Source organism: Panthera uncia, chromosome C2, assembly GCF_023721935.1.
Source record: "Panthera uncia isolate 11264 chromosome C2, Puncia_PCG_1.0, whole genome shotgun sequence".
NCBI lineage: Eukaryota > Metazoa > Chordata > Mammalia > Carnivora > Felidae > Panthera > Panthera uncia.
Genome location: NC_064810.1, coordinates 46,003,661 through 46,019,971, shown reverse-complemented (window position 1 = coordinate 46,019,971; position 16,311 = coordinate 46,003,661).

The following is a 16,311-nucleotide window of genomic DNA, read 5'->3' as shown; positions in this document are numbered from 1 at the left end:
CTTCCAGATCAATTTTCTTGTGATTTTGACTGGGAACATAATTTTAAGTGAGTTCTTCAGAACTCTAGCATTTTATAGATCAAATCAAGAGCAACAATGAGCAGCTAGCATTTGGTGTTATTCCTGTAGTCTGCCTAATTGTGAGTATGATCCTAAAAATAATTTTACAATCAAATAATTTGGTTCTTAATACTGATCAAAAATTCTCTCGCATACTGTGTGCACTAAGATCGGCGATAGACCGACTTTTAGTCAGTGATGCTTTTCTCCTATTACTTCAGGTGGCAGTGTGCAGTTGGTGCTGTTTTAAATTCCCTTATTTTGTTTTGTTTCTGTAAGCTTTTCCGCTGGTATCATGAAAAGGATCCTTTAACCACCACATTGTGGGTAGCTATATCCAAAGTATAAATAATTGGCCAGAGGTATGAAGTAGCCTTTCCTGGATTCATGCAAGAGAGTGGCTCTTTACCACAACTGCACTTCTTATGTAAAAGGCTGGCTGCAGAGAAGAGATTAATTTTACAAAAATCAAAGTTTGATATTATCATCTAGCCACAAATTGGGCAGCATAAGCTAATTTAATTTGTAAGTGAAGGTCCCCATATAGCCTGCCATCTACTGTAGAATATTCTCAGATTTGATGCTTGCTCATCGTGGGTCTTCATGAGACCCTCTCTGGTACTAAGTTGGATTTGAAACCTTGGCGAGAGGCCTCAGCATCTCTTTGGGCTGGCCTGAGCTAGTAAATAGCTGCCTGAAGTGTTTGTATATTATCATCAATAGTTGAATGAAATTTGTACAACTTTGGTAACTCTGGCATACCTGATGCCCCTAGAGTTCCTTTTCTGTTTGGTAGTTTGTGACTCTAAAATAGCCACTATTAAGTTTCTCAGGATCCACATAAGAGTGAAAATATATGGTATCTGTCTTTCTCTGTATGGCTTATTTCACTTAGCATCACACTCTCCAGTTCCATCCATGTTGCTACAAAGGGCCATATTTCATTCTTTCTCATTGCCACGTAGTACTCCATTGTATATAAACCACAATTTCTTTATCCATTCATCAGTTGATGGACATTTAGGCTCTTTCCATAATTTGGCTATTGTTGAGAGAGCTGCTATAAACATTGGGGTACAAGTGCCCCTATGCATCCTTTTGGAATGAGCGCTGGGTGTTGTATGGAAACCAATTTGACAATAAACTTCACATATTGAAAAAAAAACAAAAACAAAAACAAAAAATAAATAAATAAAAAGATGAAACTGAAAAAAATAAATAAAATAGCCACTATTAGGTGTGTTAATTTATGAAAACAATGTTTTTTGAAAAAATACTGTTGGATATTAACAACTTAGTAGCTAAAAAGCTACTCAAAGTTAAGATTCACTATAGTAGGTAATCTAATTAAGACACTACAGTCGGAAAGAAAGTTTAATTTATACTGGGACAAAAATCTGTCTAATAGAAAGTATACACTCTTGGTCTCCACCGTATAATTACAGCTCTTACAGTATACATGTCATTATTTTGCCTTTATAATATTTTCACTACTCACTGTTTCATAAACTATTCAAATGGTTCCGTCAGTACCCTCTCAATAAAAAGGTAAAATGATGGAAATACACCAAACTATAAAAGGAACATAAAACATTTTTTTTTCTTGTAATATGGTACTATTTGGACATATTTTAGAAATAGATGTCTTTCCAAACTCTTTTGGGGCCTCAGTGTATTTGTAGTCAGTCTCCCTTACAGTCAAGGACACCTTCTATAAATCTAACCAAACTTTCTAATCGCTAGTACAAGTCCACCTACTGGTACTCAGTTTTCAGTATAGACAATGTACCAGAATCTTGTTTAAAGTAGCTTTTCATATTCTTAAAGCAGAGCATAAGCATAGCTCCCTTTGAATGGCTCATACTTTGCCTAAAATCATTGAGGCTGGAGAGAAAGATTCTCTGTAACGATTTAAGAACTCCAAATAAAGCTCTGCCAATTATTAATAATCAATTAGTAAATCAACCCTGGGACTTATTTTCTCTGGCATCACAAACCTTTATCCTAACCCTTATTTATCTGATCCAATCTTCATCTCATTAATCATTCTTATTGTTATTTCCTGGATTGTTCTCTGTATCTTTTCCAACCGAGTTCTTCTGAAATTATTACTCTGTGACACCACTGTAGCTCAGCTGTGGAGAGGGCTTCATATGAGTGGAATTCCTAGGCCTCTTGGGTCTTGCTAAGGAAGGCCTAAAATTTATCTCCACTCTATTTGATCATTTCTGAACTGTTCTCTTTGTAATTTGGAAGTATTGGAAGCAGAGGAGGTAGGAGATATACATTTTCCCATTGGAGTAGAAATAATAAGAGCTGAATTTGAGGAATTCAGTCTCCCAGCATAACGTTGATTTGGGCTCTGGAGTAAAGATTATATCTAGAAATATGAACATCTGGGCCTAACGAGATAGCAGCATGCATTTGGATCATGAATAAACAATGTTTTTCCAACGTGGTTATTGCTGGCTACATCAATAAAAGCCTGTCCGTGATTAGAAAAATCATTCTCTGACACCTATTGGCCAACCATCTGACCCAAAGAGAGCAGATTTAATCACTTTGGAAAGCAGTCCCATTTATGGGTTATAGTAAAAATGAAGTAGAAAGCCAGTTTCTAGTTGTTTTTCCCAAGACAGTGACATGTGTGCATGTGCACACACGCACACAGACCTACATCTTTGTGTAGCGAGCTGGCCTGCTTCTTGGCCTACCCATGAGCCTCATAGAAGTCCTGAGGAAGGACTTTATACACATCTACCTGGACTTGTCATTATTTAGTGCAAATTCCTTCAATTCCTTCAGTTCAATACAGTGCTTATTGCTCTTCAGGCAGCTTTTAAATGTGAATGTTATTCAAGGTGAGAAATATATTCGGCTCTTACACCACATTTTCTTCATTAACCTGGTTTTTTCTTGCAGAGCCCAGAGGACATATACGTTTTAAAGACAAGAAGAGAGGAGGATATGTCAGGCTTACAGGGCAGAGATGGGAGGCAGCCCTAGCAGCTGAGGCAGGGATACCTGGGGGATTCCACTGAAGGTTCCATCCAGACCAAATCCCGTCTGATATAAACATGTCTGGTAGTGCACTTAACATGATTTCTGTGCTTTCTGTAAACGACTTTGTATACACAGAATTCGAGGGTGACTTCTTCCTTTCTGTCCTCAGCTCTTACAACTCCAGAGAAAAATAAGTCTACCCTTTGTTTTAAATGTTGTTTTAGGAATATCGGGAAACTCATTTGAACAAGATATGCTAACATATTTCTATACTCAAATGAAACAGGTGTGGAAATCAGGGGCTAAGTAAAAGGGACAAAAGATTGAAAGAATTAAAAATTATTCTGAATCAGGTAAATTCTGGAATGAGGTCCTATAGTCCCTTCCAAATTTGAGATTCGAAAGCTTTATCATCTGTATTTATATGGCATATGAGATTTACAAAGTACTTTCACATATCGTCTCTGATTTTTACAACTTTTCAAAACACGTGAGCCCCACAGATAAGGAAACTGAGGTTCCTTGTCATGGTTGGATTCAGATTAAGATCAAATTTTCCTGAATCTCCATCCAGTGTTTTACAGTCTTTAATTCACACAATATCCCACGCAAAAAATATGAGATAAGTTATATCAACATATTGGAAAGCCTCTCCGCTAAGATAGCGTTCTAAATGAGCAAATTTGTGCAAATTCATTATAGTTCTTTTTATTCTGATGTCTTATTAACAGCATGCCAAAATGTGGTAGACATATGGTCCCTCTTTTTAAGAAGTTTCTGTTAAAGATAATAGGGTTGTAAATTAGTTCCCTTTCTACTTACAATAGTCAGGCTCTTTCAGCATGCAAGGAGCATCATATGCTCTGGTTTCAGGTGGGGTTTATAGTTGGGATACAAGGAGAAATAAGGAAGAACTTACCTACTAAGAACTTACTAAGGCCTTGAGGAAAATTCAGACATTCGTGTTTACCAGAATCCACAAAAGCTGGAGTAGCTGGAGGGCATCTCTGGGAAGCCACTGTAGGTACTCATCTCCTGTGCCCAGGACCGCCCCCCCTTACCGCTCTGCTACTTTCTCCGGATGTTTCTTTTTATTCCATATAAATTAACCTGTGTCTACACTCCTTTTCTCTTCCTCATTTTTTATTGATTAGGGCTGCTTATTATTATCTTTTTGAGTAATATTATTACCTTCTTTTATTTTTCTGAACTATTCTACTCTTGACTTCATCTCTTCTCAGCTTATTTTGAGTGTGCTAGTCACCAAAACAGGCTTTTGCTGGGGCTTCAACCACCTGTATAGGTCCAGTGCATATCTTTAGGTCATGTTTGCCAAACTCAGCCCTGATCCATTCAGCTTTCCCAAGAGTTGTGGGTCATGTGATACAAATCGTGGTGACCACAAGCAAAGACTGTCCCAAGGGTGGAGGCAGACTGGTTATTAGTAGTCAGGTCCTCTGATGGCATCATGAGTGCATTATACTATGCAACATTCTTTACTTTTTATCTCAATCTGCTAAATAATGTTGAAAATATATTTTTTGGGGGCGCCTGGGTGGCTCAGTCAGTTAAGCATCCGACTTCGGCTCAGGTCATGATCTCGCGGTTCGTGAGTTCAAGCCCCGCGTCGGGCTCTGTGCTGACAGCTCAGAGTCTGGAGCCTGTTTCAGATTCTGTGTCTCCCTCTCTCTCTGACCCTCCCCCGTTCATGCTCTGTCTCTCTCTGTCTCAAAAATAAATAAACATTAACAAAAATTAAAAAAAAAAAAGAAAATATATTTTTTTAAAGTTTTTAATGTTTATTTTTGAGAGAAAGAGAGAGTGTGAGTGGGACAAGGGCAGAGAGAGGAGACACAGAATCTGAAGCAGGTTCCAGGCTCTGAGCTGTCAGCACAAAGCCTGACAAAGGGCTCAAACTCATGGACTGCGAGTCCTGTGCCGAAGTCAGACACTTAACTGACTGAGCCACCTCGGCGTCCCTAAAATATCTTATTTTGAGCAGATTGATTGCTTCTTATCTAGTCTCTTAGACCAATTTTCAAATAAACATAGATGTAAACATTTCACTGACACTAAGACACTAAGAAAATTGGACTGTAATAACAATGAAATAAAATAAATGAGAAGTCCTGTTATTGGGGTGCCTGGATGGCTCAGTGCATTAAGTGTCAGACTTCAGCTCAGGTCACAGTCTCACGGTTTGTGAGTTTGAGCCCTGCATCAGGCTCTGTGCTGACAGCTCAAAGCCTGGAGCCTGCTTCAGATTCTGTGTCTCCCTCTCTCTCTGTTCCTCCCCTGCTCATGCTCGGTCTCATTCTCTCTCAAAAATAGATAAACATTGGAAAAAAAAAAGTCCTGTTATCATATGCATTCAGGTCAGGACCAGAAAATGGTTAGTCAAAACGTTGTTTAATGTAAGGAATATTTTTTAAATGATATATTGTTTAAAGATCATATTTAATTTAATATACATAAATATCTTCTGATTGGAGTGCTCCATAGTAGTTGTGTAAAGACTATGATTCCTAATATGAAATCTCTAAAGTGAAAATTTAAATACACTTGCAAACTAATATTGGTGTATAAATCTTTTTTTAAATTTTAATGTTTATTTATTTTTGAGACAGAGACAGACAGAGCATGAACAGGGGAGGGTCAGAGAGAGAGGGAGACACAGAATCGGAAGCAGGCTCCAGGCTCTGAGCTATCAGCACAGAGCCCGATGCAGGGCTCGAACTCATGAACCGTGAGATCATGACCTGAGCCGAAGTCAGAGGCTCAACCGACTGAGCCACCCAGGCGCCCCAATATTGGTGTATAAATCTTAAGGTTTTGAGAATATTTTCCCATTTGTAATTTTTTTATCTACACTTAATTTTAAAAGAAAATTTCATATAGAAATATAAAATTATCATGCCTTAATCAGAGAACTGAAATTAATTTTGATAGAAATAACTTGATTTTTCACTCATATTTCATTGTTATATAATAACTGAATAAATTAAATCATTTAAAATAAAATAAAATTATTTAAAATAACATTAAAATATTAAATTATGTAAGGCAACAAAAAACTGACTCTTCATATCTCTACAACACAACTGATAGGCACAGAAATACCATTGTGGCTTGGAGAATAAAACAGTCTTCCGGTCAGGAGTGTTTGCTGTGCCATGAGCATTAATCACTGTGACTTATAGAAGGCAAATAGAAAATCCATTCATCGAGCAAGTGAGGGGTATTCCTGTACATATACTCAAACTGATTCAGAATTTCTCTTAGGTTATAATAGCATGTAATCTTTAAAAAGATTTAAAATGGAGAGAAAATGCCATTGGTGAATTTTAAGTAATGGTAATTTCAGTTAGAAAAGTAGATATAGGGGTGCCTGGGTGGCTCAGTCAGGTAAGTGTCATCTCTTGATTTCAGTCATGACCTCATGGTGTGTGAGATTGAGCCCCACATCAGGCTCTGAGATGACAGTGCAGAGCCTGCTTAGGATTCTTTCTCTCCCGTTCTCTCTGCCCCTCCCCTGCTCATGCGCTCTCTCTCTCTCTCTCTCTCTCTCAAAATAAATAAACATTAAATATATATATATTTACATGTATATATTTACATATATATATGTAAAACATAGAATTAAAACTGGTTGGTATATGTAAATAAACAAGAAACAGAAATAGGCACTTCTTCAAAATGTATACAAAAATTAAGTCCAAGTGAGTGAAGTAGAGGTAGACTTCTGTTTGCTAAGAATACAAGGAGTAGAGAACATGAAGGAGTCTCTTATAACAGACATTCCTTAAATGCATTGGGAAACCAGAAATGACAGGGAACAAAAAAAGAGAATTAAGTGGCAAGCACATGAGCCGAGGCATGTCTGCTCTTGGGGATGTGCTAATCTTGGGTTTTAACACAGACTGAACCAGGGAGCAGACGCTGTGGGATTCAGAAAAGTAAAAAGTTGGAACTGAAACCACCAATATAAAGTTGGGACCTGAAGGGCCTGCACTCAATTAAAAGGTTAATAGGAAAAAAGGAAAGAAAAGTGCACTGATACAGGAGAATATAAGGAAGTTTACTTTAGTCTGAATTTTGGCTAAAAATTTTTTTTTAAATTTCTCTGTTGGGCCTTTACCAAACATTGTCTGGTTTGGAAAAGAAATTGCCTTAAAAATTGCTCTTGTAACACTAATACTTCTGAGAGTCATGGAATAAAAAAACACAAAAATTCCTTGATAGGACATGCTTTCAACCAAGGCTGCACAGGGTTCCTATAAGACTGAAAATGAGTTTACAATACAATTGTAAAAAAAAAAGAAAAAAAGAAAAAAGAAAGAAAGAAAGAAATGATCCACCACGGTCCATATAACAGGAGATTTTGAATTTCAATACTGGAAGAAAATAGAACAATCTGATAGAGATTCTGAAATAAATATAATTAAGATAACTAAAGAGAAAAAGACAAGATTCAAAGCTACAGGAAAAAGGACACAAAAGCATTAAAAAATAAGATGTACTGATAAATGGATAGAGAGATGGATATATGGAATAATGTATGTACATCAAGCATAGTAAAATGTTTATAGTAGAATATAGGTAGTGGACATTCTATATATAGAGAGTGGTAGTAGATATAGGTTGTGGATATACTATAGATACACTATTTATAGGTGTTCAGTGTCAAATTATTTCAATTCTTACAAGTTTGTAAATTTTCATAACAAAATATTGGGAGAAATACACTATGAACCAAGAATAGCTACATATAAAAAGAATTAACTAGAGAAAACTATAAAATCTGGGTAAATAAAAAACTATTTGCAGGCATTATCCATAAACAAACGACCACAGTACCAAAGGATCACAATAAAACTGGAATGAGCAAGTTTGGGAGCAAATAAAAATCATGTCACCATCCATATACATCTCAAATGATGAAGACTGAAGGATTTTTTTAAAATATTTTTAACATTCATTTTTGAGAGACTGAGACAGAGCACGTGCAGGGGAGGGGCACGGAGAGAAGGAGACACAGAATCCAAAGCAGGATCTGAGCTTTTAGCACAGAGCCCACCCCAGGGCTCGAACTCACCAACCACTAGATCATGACCTGAGCTGAAGTCAGAAACTGAACCGATTGAGCCATGCAGGTGCCCTGGTGAGTGAAGTTTAAGTGTGACATAGAGTCATGGCAGTCGTACTCAGTGTGTGGCCTCCTGACTAGCAGCAGCAGCCTCACCTAGGAACTAACTAGCAAAGCCAATTTTGGAACTCCTCTACAGACATGCTCGAGCAAAAACTTTAGGGGCAAGGCCCAGCACTCTGTTTTAAAGGTGATTCCAGTGCTCCCTTGATCATCACAGAATCACTGGTTATAGGGAAAAAGAGTTTCCGATAAAAGGTAGCTGAAAAAAATTAATCAGTGATAAAAATTAGCAATAACTTAATCATAAGAGAATTCCCTTTCAGGTCCAAAATGAAAAGTATTACCACTTCTGTTCAATAAAGTACTTGCAAAGGATTTTGCTACCTACATTTAAACATCATGGCGATTTTTATTGTCAAAGTGTTAAAGCTCATAAGTAAGTTCAATAAAATCATGCTGAATTTTGGATTGGGGTACAAAGTTGTATAAAATTAAATGTATTCTTACAAAGTAGAAACACTTATAAAATGTAATTTTTAAAAGATACCTTTATAATAAACATAATATATCTATAATTGAGACAATGGAAGATGTGCAAAAACTTTATGAAGAAAAATATAAAATCTTATTGCAAATCAGAGAGATAGCTACGAGAGAGATCTTACTGGATAAGAAGATTCAATATCACAACAAGACACTGCTCTCAGAATGTGTGTGTGTATACATTTTTAAAAATTTTTGAAGAAAATCATTGAAAAAAATTGGAGAATATCTTCATGACATGCAGTAGTGAAGGCTTATGTAGTCAAGACTTAGAAAAGCCAAAACATGAAGGAAAAGATCGACGCATTTGACTTTTAAATTTATTTGACAAAAGATACTACAAATGAAGTGGAATGTGAGACTGTGCACTAGGATGAAATCTTAATGCCTAGGAGGAATAATGAATTAGTACCTAAAATACACAAATAACTCATAAATCAACAAAAGACAAATTCAAGAGAAGAATGGATGAAGGCTATGAGCTGGCAATTCACAGAAGCATAAACCTGAATGATCGAAAATATGTGAAAATGAAAAACGAGGCTTGTTTTCACAGGTTTTCTGTCCTTTCAGTTGAGTATTGGTAGTGTACAGAGGGCAATAAATAGCTATTGTCAGTCTTCCATTTTTAACTCCTATTGCTTTGCATTAATAATTTGCAATATTTTGGGGGCGCCTGGGTGGTTCAGTCGGTTGAGTGTCCGACTTCAGCTCAGGTCATGATCTCACGGTTCTTGAGTTTGAGCCCTGTGTCAGGCTCTGTGCTGGCAGCTCAGAGCCTGGAGCCTGCTTCAGATTCTGTGTCCCCCTCTCTCTCTGCCCCACCCCTACTTGTGCTCTGTCTCCCTCTGTCCTTCAAAAATGAATAAGCATATATTTTTTTTAATAATTCGCAATATTTTTGCAAAGGATATGACTGTGATACTGGTTACTCATCCAATTTTGGTTTGAAGGGGTAATTGGGGTGAAGATGTACTCAAGCTTTTTTTACTTTTCAGCTCAGTCTAAGAAGCCCATTTATTTATTGATTTAGCAACCTTATATCTATAGAACTTGTTGAAATGAGTGTGTTTCTCTTCTCACCAGCTAAGATTGGCAAAAGGTCAGAAAGTTTTTTTTTTAATGTGTCTCGCAATTAAAAGTCATTCCCTGAGGACATTAAAAACTTCAGGTATAGGGAAAAAGTGTAAAAATATATACCTGGCGAAGTGGAAACACCGGAGCTGGGAACATTCTAAATTAGGAGAGTAGGTTATACCCAAAAGAATTGCATGATGGCTGGGATCAAATCTGAAAATTAAGTAGAGGTTGATAATAGCTAAGAATTAGGAGAGTAACTCACTGAAAATTTGTTGTCACAAGCCAACTTTTTCAGACGAATTTACCTCTTATTAAGTATGGCAATTTGGGGTGCCTCGGTGTCTCAGTTGGTTAAGCGGCCAACTGTGGCTAAGGTCATAGTCATGGTTTGTGAATTTGAGCCCCCCATGGGTCTCTGCACTGACAGTGTGAACCCGCTTGGGATTCTCTCTCTCTACCTTTCTCTCTCTGGCCCTCTCCCACTTGTGCACTCTCTCTCTCTCTCTTTCTCTCTTTCTTTCTCAAAATAAATAAATAAACTTAAAAAAAGTACAGCAATATAATTTTTAAAATTCTACTTTAAAAACCATTACTGAGTGGCAAGTTGTCCACATTTCTATATTAAAGAATGGTTAGTGAATTGGCTTTGGAATCAGATTATATGGACTCACATGCCGGTTTGCTGTATGCCTTTGAGCAAGTTACATGGCCTCTCTGCCTCAGATCCCTTATCTGCAAGATGGAATGGTTAATACTACCTACTTCATAAGATTATTACAAGGGTTGGAAGATATAATACCAGTAAAGCCACAGCATCTGAAAAATACTAAATGGATAAAATTTAGCTACAGGTATCATACCACATCTAAGGGAAGCCTGTGTGTTTGGATCTCAATCATGTAACTAATGTATTATAGCTGACCTCCTAACAATTTTTGTGCCTGGAAAGTGCCAACTGATCTCTTTTTAAAAGTGTAAGTTAAAAACTAAGTGTTAAGAGAAAGGATACATCAGTGAAGATAATATTTTTTACCAAATAATTTCATAGTTTAATATAGCTAAACCCTGAGCACGTGTGTATTTCTGAGGGAATGCACAGATTAGATCTCACCACTGATACTAGACACACACACACTCCAAATATGTAGGTCAGCCAAAACCTGGATACACATAATTTGCATTCCTAAATACCATGGAACAGAATCACTAGCTGAAACTGACATTCCATATATTCTTTGCTATTAACTAGAAGTGAAAATATTTTCCATTATAATTAAAACATGATTAGCAGTACAAAATGTGAGGTATGCATTTTAAAATCATTTTGAACCCAAACCATTAAAACCAAACTTTTTTGATTTGCAGATGAGGGAAGTTAGTATCACAGGTTTTACACGGGGCTAGAACATAGGTCTCTTAACTCGCCAATATTTTTCCCAGCCCAGAGTTCAGTGATGACTTTTCCAGTTGTGTTTATAAGTTTATAATGGCTTAAAAATGACTGCATATAAGGAAAAGTATGTATCGAGCATAAACTTCATGCCCAACACTCAACTAGACACCATGGGGAGATGTATAGTGTTGATGTGTGGCAATTTTAATAAAGAGCACTGGGGATTGTTTTGTAAAACAAGACTGAATAAAAAGTAATATATTGATATTTCCACTTTCGAATATAGTGTTGTGGTTAAAAGTGAAGAATCTTAATTTAAGCTGGCGTGGTTCCATTATAGATTTTACTAACTCCTGGCTATGAAACTTTGGTCAAGTTATTTAACCTCCCTAAACCTCAATTTTCTCATCTTGTAAAGCAGGACTTGTGAACCTTGAGGGTATTATGCCAAGTGAAATAAGTCAGACAGAGAAAGACGAATGCAGTATGATCTCGGTTGGATGTGGAATCTAAAAAAACAAAACAAATCCAAATTCATGGATAGAACTGATTGGTCAGGTAGTGGGGGGTAGTGGGAAAAATGGATGAAAGGGGTCAAAAGGTACAAACTTCCAATTAGAAAATAAATAATACCTGGGGATGCAATGTGTTACATGGCGATTATAGTTAATGACAATGTACTGTATATTTGAGAGTTGCAGAGAGAATAGATCTGAAAAATTCTCATCACAAGAAAATAGTTTGTAACTATGGATGGTGCCTGATGTTAACTACATTTATCATGGTGATCACTTCACAATCTTCAGATATTGAATCATGTTGCACACCTAATACTAATATAATGTGTCAATTATGTCTCAAAAATAAAACAGGGTTTATACCTTCCTCAGAGAATTGTTGTGATTATACATTGGCATGAATATGCAAAAAAAAAAAAATTGTCGGCCAGAACTTAGTGTACAGAATAGCCCAGAAACATGAAATCATCTTAATTATTATTATAATTCAAAATGTTATTAAAGTTCAACTGTCCTTCTTGAAATTGAAAGAACTCCAGAGTTCCTTCCTTCTTGGCTATCAGTTCATAATCACAAATTCTTTAGTTTATCTCTGTTCATAAATTTAGGCAGGAATACCTCGGAGGGTATGATCCAATAGGATCATCTATGTAGAGTACCCAGCAAAGTATCCAGTGTTTGATGAAACTCTATCTCTTGCCTTCTTCCATCACAAAGAATAGCTTATAGATATTTCTGTTAATAGACAAATCTAGGAATATTTTCCCCCAAATAAAGTGCCCAAAACAGATGCCTGAAACTTCTCCAAGATTTGGTGAAAATGTGAGACAAGTCAAACTAACAAATTATAGTGCCTGCTGACAAGCTGGATGTTGGAGATAAAGGGAAAGAAGACTTTAAGAGGCCTCTGGTTCTTGGGGCGCCTGGGTGGCCCAGTTAAGCATCTGACTTTGGCTCTGGTCATGATCTCGTGGCTCATGATCTCGTGGTTTGTGAGTAGAGCCCCGTGTGGGGCTCTGTGCTGACAGCTGGGAGCCTGGAGCCAGTTTGGGATTCTGTCTCCCTCTCTCTCTTTGCCCCTCCCCCGCTCATGCTCTGTCTCTGTCTCTGTCTCTCTCTCAAAAATGAATATTTAAAAAAAGAGTCCTCTGGTTCTTTTTTTTTTTCAAAGCAGAAAATAAATAACTGATCACAAAAATAAAAATTTTGCAAAAATGGTAACTCTGTTGATGAAGAAGGTGAAGAATTCAGTTTGGATAAAGGATGTCAAGTGAGGAAAACATGATTTAAAATCTAATATCTTGTTATTCTAATAAGCATGTCGGATGAAGCTGCCTGCTAAGAAGCTACAGACTCCAAAATTCTGTAGTGATTAACAAAGAGTGATCAATAGATGTCACCTAAAACAACAAATGCTGTAGCAGAAATTAGTATTATGAATTATATCTGCATTCAGAAGGGCAAGGACATGAAAAGAGTGAAAGTAGAGGGCCCACTAGGGGCAAAAAGACCCAAGAAGAAGGTAGCAGAATAAAAGAAAGCAAACTCATTTGCTTCATAATTTAGCCAGGAGACTTCCAGAGGAATTCATTATTAATGCATCTGAGCCTTGGTACCAAATGCAAAAATAGTGCTACTGTGGGATTTTCCCTATACTAAGACTATTGGAAGCCATGTATTGTAGGTTGAATTGTGTCTGCCCAAAATTTACCTGTTTCGGTCTTAATCTCCAGTACCACATAAAATGACCTTATTTAAAAATAGGGTTGCTGCAGAAGTAATTAGTCAAGATGATGTCATACTGGAGTGGAGTGGTCCCTAATCCAATATGACTGGTGTCTTTATAAAAAGGGGAAATTTGGACACTGACACACATGTATGGAAAATGTCATGTGGACATAAAGGTAGAGATCAAGGTGATACTTCTACAAGCCAAGAATTGTTAGATTTCTAGCAAATCTCTAGAAGCTAGGGTACAGGCTTGGAATAGATTCTCCCTCATAGCCCTCAAAAGGAACCGGTCTTACTGACCTTGGTCTCGGATGTCTAGCCTCTAGGATTATGAGACAATAAATTTCTGTTGTTTATGCCAGCCGGTTTGTGTTGCATTGTCACGACAGCCCAGGCAACCTAATGCAGATTTAGCTTTATCTGGCAATATCCCAGTGCTGACCAGTATTACTACTTGCTACAGAGAACTTTGTGTCCTTTCTTAAAAAGAATAAATTTTTTGATGTAACTGGAAGAATTCAAGGAGTACTTAAGAGCATATACTTTTCTGTGTATAAGGGAGCCCTAACAAATCTGGGAAGCAACTGATGCATGCAAGAATTGCCAAACCCAGTGAGCATGGCTTAAAAGAACAGGAGGGACCCAAAAATGTCACACTGGCTAATTTCATACAAGTAGAAAATACTGTCAGCTTGTTGTACATCATAATAAAATATAATACATTGAATTAATTTTGCAAAAAAAAAAAACACAATTAGGGAGGATTTGACTGTCCTATCCTAGGGCCTAAATATTCTGCAACTGATAGAATATCAGAACAGTAAGCACACAGCACCTCATCTTATAAATGGGAATGTGGGAGCAAGGAAGAGTAGTGTCCTGTGCAGCCATGAAGCTGGTCCAGGCCAGAGGCCTTTTGTCACAGAGACTGAGAAGAAGCTGAAGTCCTTGAATTGAATTAGAATCTCTGTCCCTAGACCTTGCTTGGTGTCAAAAGCTTGCATATTGAACGCGTGGTCTCTGAAGTTAATCACACAAAAATGCTTATGAAACTATTTCCACAGCAACTTTGATCCAGCCTCATAAGCCACTGAATCATTATGACTCTAGAATCCAGCTCGTTGTGCTTTTTTCTTGTTTTTTTCTTTCTTTCTTTCTTTTTTTTTTTTTTTTTTTTCAGTTCCTGACCTGATTCTGGGAATACTAAACTTGAACAAAGAAAGCTTCTAGAGCTGATGAAAAAAGCTTCGCAGACATGGCATTTGGAAAAGAACAAAATCTGGGAAGTTGTCTCATTATTAATCACATTAGCACCCTTCCTGTTTTCTTTTCGTTCCTTGAAGATTAAGAATTATGGGGTGGAAAAAAAAAGCCCTATGAAGTGGAATATAGCCTAAAGAGAGTCAAATCCCCTTGATTTGCAAAACTAAGAAGAGGAAACCTGGGGTGATTGTGCCTTGCTTATAATTATATTGTATTATAGAAGAACTGGGCTAGGCCAAGTTTAGCTCTCTCTAAATAACACTGCACTACCACCCCAGGGAAGACTCTCTTTTATATATATTTTTTGTTCTATGTAAAGTGAAGCAAGCTTCCTTGCCTTGCTACTGATCAGTTTAGAAATGGATACCTTTTAGACGTGAAGGATAAATGGTAAACAACATACAGTCATTCCACAAGCTTGGCCAACTCCTGACCCCTTTATGCATTTTGTTATCATAGCCTTAGCTTACGGAGCAAATGGATTCTCTTCCAGTCACTTCCATTCAAGGGTATTATGTTTTTGCATAAAAGCTTAGACATACTGATAGCCACCATGAAAATGTACAAATGAATATAGTCGATAAACCTGTGCCAAACACACACTTGGCCTTATTCTGTGACTCAGTGTTTTTTCAAAGTACTCTAAGAGCAAGTTAATTCTTTGGGGACCAGCCAGAGCATATTTTTTAACCCTCTGTGCCAAGATCCCTGCAGTTCAGCTAGTAACTGACAATGGTTGGCAGTCCTGAATTTGTTGAATCCAAGTGTACAAGGTCCCCACTTTCAACATAATGGCTGGCTCATTCCTATGGTGCAGAGCTAGCAAGCATTCCACTGAAATTAATAGGTTATACTCCTCTCATTGTGGAGGGGGACAACCAAAACCAACAGCCAGAGTCTATGAACTCTTCAACTGCTCCTAATTGATTTTTCCGGTGACTCCAGTCTAGATTACTCAATGTGTAGATCATAAGTTTTGAGTCATAAAGAGCCCTTCTAGAGTTTTATTAACTTCTTTTATTCTAATTGCTCCTCTGTCACAAGTCTACATTTCAATTCTATTGTAGGGGATTAATTGATAGCCTCACTAAGTATAGACATCAAAAGGAGAAAAGGAAACCATATCCAGGATGGCTGATTAGGCTAGAATATAATCAGGTTACCGGTTCTATCATTTGTAAAATCTGTTTACATGAAACAGATAGGAACATCTGGGTGGCTCATTCCATTAAGCTTCCCACTCTTGATTTCAGTGCAGGTCATGATTTTACGGTCGGTCATGAGATCAAATCCGCATCAAGCTCTGTGCTCTGTGCTTAGGATTTTCTCTTTCCCTCTTTCTCTGCCCCTCCTTCACTGTGCCCCCTCCTCAAAATAAATAAATACACTTTTAAAAATAAAGAAATAAATGAAACATAAATTTTCAGTAATAACAAATTTTTCTTAGCATCTTCTTTCCTCCCATATGCCAATCAAGGAAAATATTAATTTTAGTTAGAACATTGCATTTGCAGCTCTTCCAGTTTGGACCTATTTATGCCTCATTTTTAGATTTCTCTACTTTCAGATGC